Here is a 6,699-nt window from a genome sequence, read left to right as displayed (position 1 = left end):
AATCAATACAATTTAATCATTTTTGGGCTCAGGAAGCCAATTCAACCAGGAGCTGTAAAAACATAGGGAAATCTGTACCTGTATAAATCATTGGAAAACTACAGAATAGCGATGAAGAAAAAAAAAAAATTAAAAGTGACCAAGGGGAAAAATACAAACTAAAGATAAGTGAGAAGAACAAGAGTTGACTTTTTTAAGAATAAAAAATGGAAGCAAGAAAACAATTGATTTTATTTTCAAAGTGATAAAATGGTAAAACAACAATAGCAACAACTGCTTATCAGAATTTTATGCTCAGTGTCCCCCAAAAAGATATCCTGAAGTCCTAAAATGTAGTACTTCAGAATGTGACTTTATTTGAAAATAGGGTCATTGCAGATTTAATTACTTAAGTTAAAATTAGGTCAGACTGGAGTTAGGTGGGCCCTTAATCCAACATGACTGATTTTTTTATAAGATGAAAAGAAACACAAAGACACACAAGAGAGAATGTTTTGAGGCGGCAGAGGTAGATGTAAGTCCTGTAGCTGCAAACCAGAGGGTGCCAAGAATTGCAGATAAACAACCAGAAGCTAGGAAGATGCAAGCACACATTCTTTAGGGGGACCATGGCCTTAATGACGCTTTAATTTCAGATTTTTGGACACCAAACTGTGAAACCATCAACAACATCTGTGCTTTAAGTCACCTAGTTTGTGGTAGTTTGTTATAGCAGCAGCCTTGGGGAACTAATATACCCAGCTAAATTACATTTTAGGGATTTGTGAACAAATACCTAAAAAATAAGAAAGAAAATTACTTTGGAAGGAATGTAAAAGTAGCAGGGCGTTAGTCAAAAATTTGGTAATTTTTATGTCTCTGAAAAGCATTGACTACATAAAACACCAGTTATTTACTTTCTACATATAAAAAGAAAACCAAAATATTGGATCACAATAATACAAAAGCAACTAAAAGTGTTTTTAATTAAAGAATAATTCTAAAGTACCTATTTGGGAGGAGGTTAACAATATTATCTCTAGATTTTGTTTAGTTGAATTCACATATTGTTGAGACTTTCAATATCAATCAATCCAGAAGATTAAAAAGAAAATCAATAAACCTAAAGAAATTTAAAATCGTAGCCAGTTCTAAATAAAATATAAACCCAAGTATTTTGTGACTACAACAATTTTTTTAAAGAATATTCCGTTTATTTATTCATGAGAGACTGAGAGAGGCAGAGACACAGGCAGAGGGAGAAGCAGGCTCCCTGCGAAGAGCCTGATGTGGGACTTGGTCCCAGGACCCCAGGATCATGACCTGAGCGGAAGGCAGACACTCAACCACTGATACACACAGGTGCCCCTGTAAACTATAATTTTAAAAGACAAGGTTTATCGGGTGGATTTTTTTTAAAAAAAAAGCTTTAAACAGTTTGTGTTAAAGTAAAATCACAAAAAGACTTAAAATAAAAACATAGCAAATGATATACTTGTGTAATATTAACTAAAAGAAAACTGTTATAGCTATATTAGTATCAGATTAAATTCATCAGGAAGTAAAGGCAATTCTAAGCAAACCCACTTCCAAAATGAAACTTCAAAAATGGATAAAACTACAAGGAAAAATAAAAATGAACAAGTTTACAATCATATCAGAAAATTTACATCACTCTCGTATGTTATCACTCTGATATATCCAAAAGACAGCAGTTAGAATGTTAACATCACTTCACTCTTGATGGATTGGTCACATGTTAGACATTGCACAAAAGACACAGTCTCATCAATTCACAGGAAAATTTTTGAAAAATGAAGATGCAGTAAAGATAATCGAATGTTTAAAGCAAAAATAATATTTGGGATTTATCAAATATATAGAATATGTAAAAAAAAGAAGACAACAAAGAAGGGCTAGACATTTATCCTTAAATATTATTCTATTTGACATGGAATATTATAAAATTGTACATAGATAGACTGCAGTAAGTTTGATATGTGTGTTATACCTCTAGAGCAATTATAAGGGAACTAAGACAAAGAAGTAAAGCTTATAAGCCAACAAAGTAAATAAAAAGAAATCATTAAAAAATCCCATTAATTCAAAATAAGGGAAAAAGAAAAAATATAGGAACAAAGTAAAAAGAAGTCAGAAAGCAAAAGGTAGCAGCAAGTTTTGAATGTAAACATCAATAATTGCATTAAACATAATGTTCTAAGCATCGCACTAGAGATTATATCACTGGATCAAATGAAGAACCATTCATAGGCTCTTCATAATAAATGTATTTTAATCGTAAAACACAGATACATTAAATAAAAAGAATAAAACAGATATACTGTTTAGCCTCTGATTATATGGAAGGGGAAGTGATGATATTAATATCAAGTAGATAAGACTTCAGGACAAAGACTAGGACCAGAGACAAGAAGGCTGGTCATAATGATAAATGTATGTATGCATCTGGTAACAGAGCCTCAAAATAAATGATGCAACAACTGATACAAATGAAAGAAGAAATGGAAACAATTCTATTTGGAGATATTGACAGAAATTTGTTTCTGAAATTTGTTTCAGAAATTACTAGTTTATGGTTGCCTGGCTGGTTTAGTCGGTAGAGCATGCAATTCTTGATCTCTGGATTGTGAGTTCAAGCCTCATGTTGGGTGTAGAGATTACTTAAAAATAAAATACATATTAAAAAAGAAGTTAGTGGTTTAGGTAGATTTTAAAAAGTAGTAAAAATAAAGATGTGAATAATATTAAAAACCAACTTGACTTATTTGACATTTATAGAACACTTCCAATTCCACCACCAAAATACATAGGGGTGCCTGGTGGGTCAGTTGGTGGGACTTTTGATTAAGTCATGATTTCAGGGCCCTGTAATCACATCCTGAGATCGAGACCCACATCAGGCTCTGCGCTCAAGGTGGAGTCTGCTTGAGATCCTCTCCCTCCCCCTCCACTTGTTCTCTCTCTCTCTCTCTCTCTCTCTCAAATAAATTAATCAAATTAATTTAAAAAAATAACAAAATGTATATTCTTTCCAGATATTCATGGGACATTCACTGAAATAATCTATATAATAGGCCAATACATTTAATAAGATTTACGTTACACAGAAGTAAGAAGATAGAGACTATATGCTTTCTTCTAAGACTGAAACAAGGCAAGAATGACTCATCTTACTACTTGTATTAATTACAGTATTGGAAGCCTTAGTTTGTGTGTTAACACAAGAAAAAAAAATAAAGTACTTATATTTTGAACCAGAGGAAATGATACTGTATTTACTTGGAGAAGGCATAATCTTATATATACAAAATCCTAGGAATCTACAAAATACTACTAGGGCTAATAATTTATAAAGATGATGGGGTGTAAGTTCATGTACAAAAAAATCAATGAATTTCTATAATTTAGCAATGTATATTCAGAAAAATAAAACTTAAAAATAATTAAAATATCACAAATTTAAAAATGGGGATACATTTAACAAAATATGTTATGTAATAAGAACTGTATCCCAAAGCCATTAAGTAAATAAATGTTTCATGCATTGGAAGAATTTGTAAGATGCCAGTTCTCCAGGTTATTCTATAAATCCAACACAACCCAAATAAAAATCCCAATGGGTATTTTGTGTGTGTGTGTGTGTGTGTGTGTGTGTGTATGCATGTGTGTGTGTAAATTGAAAAGCTGGCTGGTTCTAAGAGTTAAGGATATGGAATAGCCAAACCAACTTTGAAAAGATGAACAATGTTGGGGGACAGATACCACCTGATTTAACAATTCTCTAAAAAGCTAAAGTAATCATGATAATGTGATGCTGACAATGGATATTCATCAATATAACAGAGTATCTGTGGGGGCAACTGATTTCTGACAACGGTGCCAAGGTAATTAAATGGAGAAAAAACTCTTTTCAAAAAATTGTGCTGGAAAATGTGGTATATCCAAGTGAAAAAAAAAAGGTAAATCTTTTCCATTTATCCATACACCAAAATTAACCTGAAATGGATCACAGAACTAAATGAAAAAAGCTTGAATTACAAAAAAATAAAAAATTGCTAAGTAGAGGAAAAGAAAAGCCAGTGTCTAAGGGAAAATATTCATAGTGCATATCTGACAAAATTTTATACTCAGAATATGTAAAAAAGACAAGGAACCCTTAAAAGAGCAAATTATGCGAAATAACACAGCACAAGAGAAGAAATACAAATGACCAATAAGCATATGGAAATTTGATCAATATCATTAGTCACCAAGGAATCACAAATTAAATCCAATAAGAAATCTCTACACACCCAAAAGAATACCGAAGACAAGCAAATAAAACAAAGCAAAAACTGAAATCCTGAAAATCAAGTAGCAGTGAATATGTGGAGCAACTGGAAATCTCGTACATTCCTGATGAAAGTTCACCCATTATGAAGAACAGTTTGAGAAATTCTTATAAAATTAAGCCAACACCTTTCATATGACCTACCCACTTCTGAGTATTTCCCTGACATAAATGAAAACATGTCCACATATGAAAAAAACTTGTAAGTGAATATGCAGAGAAACTTTATTCATAATGGTCAAAAACTGGGAACTGCCCAAATAAATATCTATTAGCAAATAAATGGGTAAACAAAATGTGGTAAAGTCATACCATGGAATACAATGGAACTCAGGGATATGGGAGGGGAAACTTGATTCACAATACAATAGGGATGAATCTCAAAATCCCTATGCTGAGTGAAATTAGCCAGACACTTAACAGTACATACCCTATGATACTACTGATGCAAGAATCTAGATGAAACAAAGTAATTGGGTAACATAAAGCAGATCACCGGCTTCTTAGAGTTGACTGGGAAAAGGGGATTGACTAAATTGGGACACAAAGAAATTTTCTGAATTAATAAAAATATTCTATGTTAATTGTGGTAGTGGTTAGTTATACATGGGCACATTTTTTTCAATAGGCTTAAAAAGGTTCATTTTATTTTATGTATATTATACCTTAAGATAGTTGATTTTAAAAATTAAATACAGGGGATCCCTGGGTGGCGCAGCGGTTTGGCGCCTGCCTTTGGCCCAGGGCGCGATCCTGGAGACCCGGGATCGAATCCCACGTCGGGCTCCCGGTGCATGGAGCCTGCTTCTCCCTCTGCCTGTGTCTCTGCCTCTCTCCCTCTCTCTTGGTGACTATCATAAATAAATAAAAATTAAAAAAATTTTAAAAAAAAATAATAAAAATAAAAATTAAATACATTGACAGGGAAAAGTCTTCATGAATTGGTAAGACTTAGTTTCATTCTATCTGTTCTGAAGGATTTAACAACTGCTCTGATCCTTGGTATCCTGTTTTACCAATTTCATTAAGATGACACACATATGAAGGGGAACCCAACAAATGCTGATTCTCTTTACTCATTCACTCCCCACTAATGTATAAAAATATTCTAATCACAGAAAATGTGGCGTCTATACTTTTGTGATGATTTTAGAATACATTTCGTAAGTCATTTATCACAACTCTACCCCTAGGTCATTAGACCATAGTGTGCTATTGCCATTAAAAACAATGATGTTTTTCTTTGTTTGTTTGTTTTAATTTCAGAAAGCATATTTGGAATCTGTAGATTCTATCAGCTAAACAATATTCACAGAAGTACCAAGTATTGAGTTAATTTAAATTTTGATTGTCAATTGCTAAAAAGTTTCAATCTAGTCATTTACTGATTTTAAAATTTGCCACTAAATATTTGATATACATTACGACAAAGTTTCCTGTAGTGAAATAAGGATGAAAAAGACATGATTACACCATCATGTAACTAACATTTTCAAAAAGCTTCTGAAGATAGGATGAAGGGAATCAGACAGGAGAATTTTATGGTAGGGTAATTACTTGAATTTTTTCTGGGTAGCAGTTAATTTATCATCAAGATTTTGTAATCTTTCTAAACTTTTCACTTAGTAAAAACAGTCAACAATTTATTGGAGGGAAAAATTAGCTCAATTTCTCTTTGTTTGTTTCATGGAGAACCAGTAACACACTAGAGTATAAGTTGGTCCCACCATAAATTTAGTATTTGTGTGTATATCTATAGCTATTTTACTAAACATGCATATAAAAAATGTAAAAATAAAATCACATAGACCATTGCATATATTGTCAATTTTCTAATTTCTTACAGATCAAAATAAATCTTGTTTGGTTCTACTCAGATCAGATACTAGTTCTTAAAACTAGAATATCAAGGCTGGTGTCCTCAGTATGAAATCTCTTCTCTTTAACCCATTCAAGTTAGTCAAGTAAAGTCAACATTTTTTCCCCCAAATTACCTGGAGAATATCTGTTCACCCAAAATCAAACTTCTGATCATACCAGATACTAATATTCCCAACTGCTTTTCAGTAAGCAATACATAAACAACAATAAATGTATGCATGATTTTAAAGGATATTGATTTTACAAAGATTTAGATTTCTAATCTTAATCTTTGTAGATTTCAACATGTAAAAAATTGATCCGCTTTACCACATTTCAGAAAAAAAATCAAAGTTCCTGTATGTGAATGTTAAAAACCTGTGATTTCTCAGATGAGTCCATGTTTACCAGAAGGACTCACCCAGGAAGGCCAGCTGAACATCCAGTGTACTTTCCCCTGACTGTGGTCAGTGAATCAGCAAGTGTTATAGGAGTTCAGGGTGAAATGC

This window comes from Canis lupus, chromosome 19 (assembly GCF_011100685.1).
Source record: "Canis lupus familiaris isolate Mischka breed German Shepherd chromosome 19, alternate assembly UU_Cfam_GSD_1.0, whole genome shotgun sequence".
Taxonomy (NCBI): domain Eukaryota; kingdom Metazoa; phylum Chordata; class Mammalia; order Carnivora; family Canidae; genus Canis; species Canis lupus.
Note: the sequence above shows the minus strand (reverse complement) of the source record.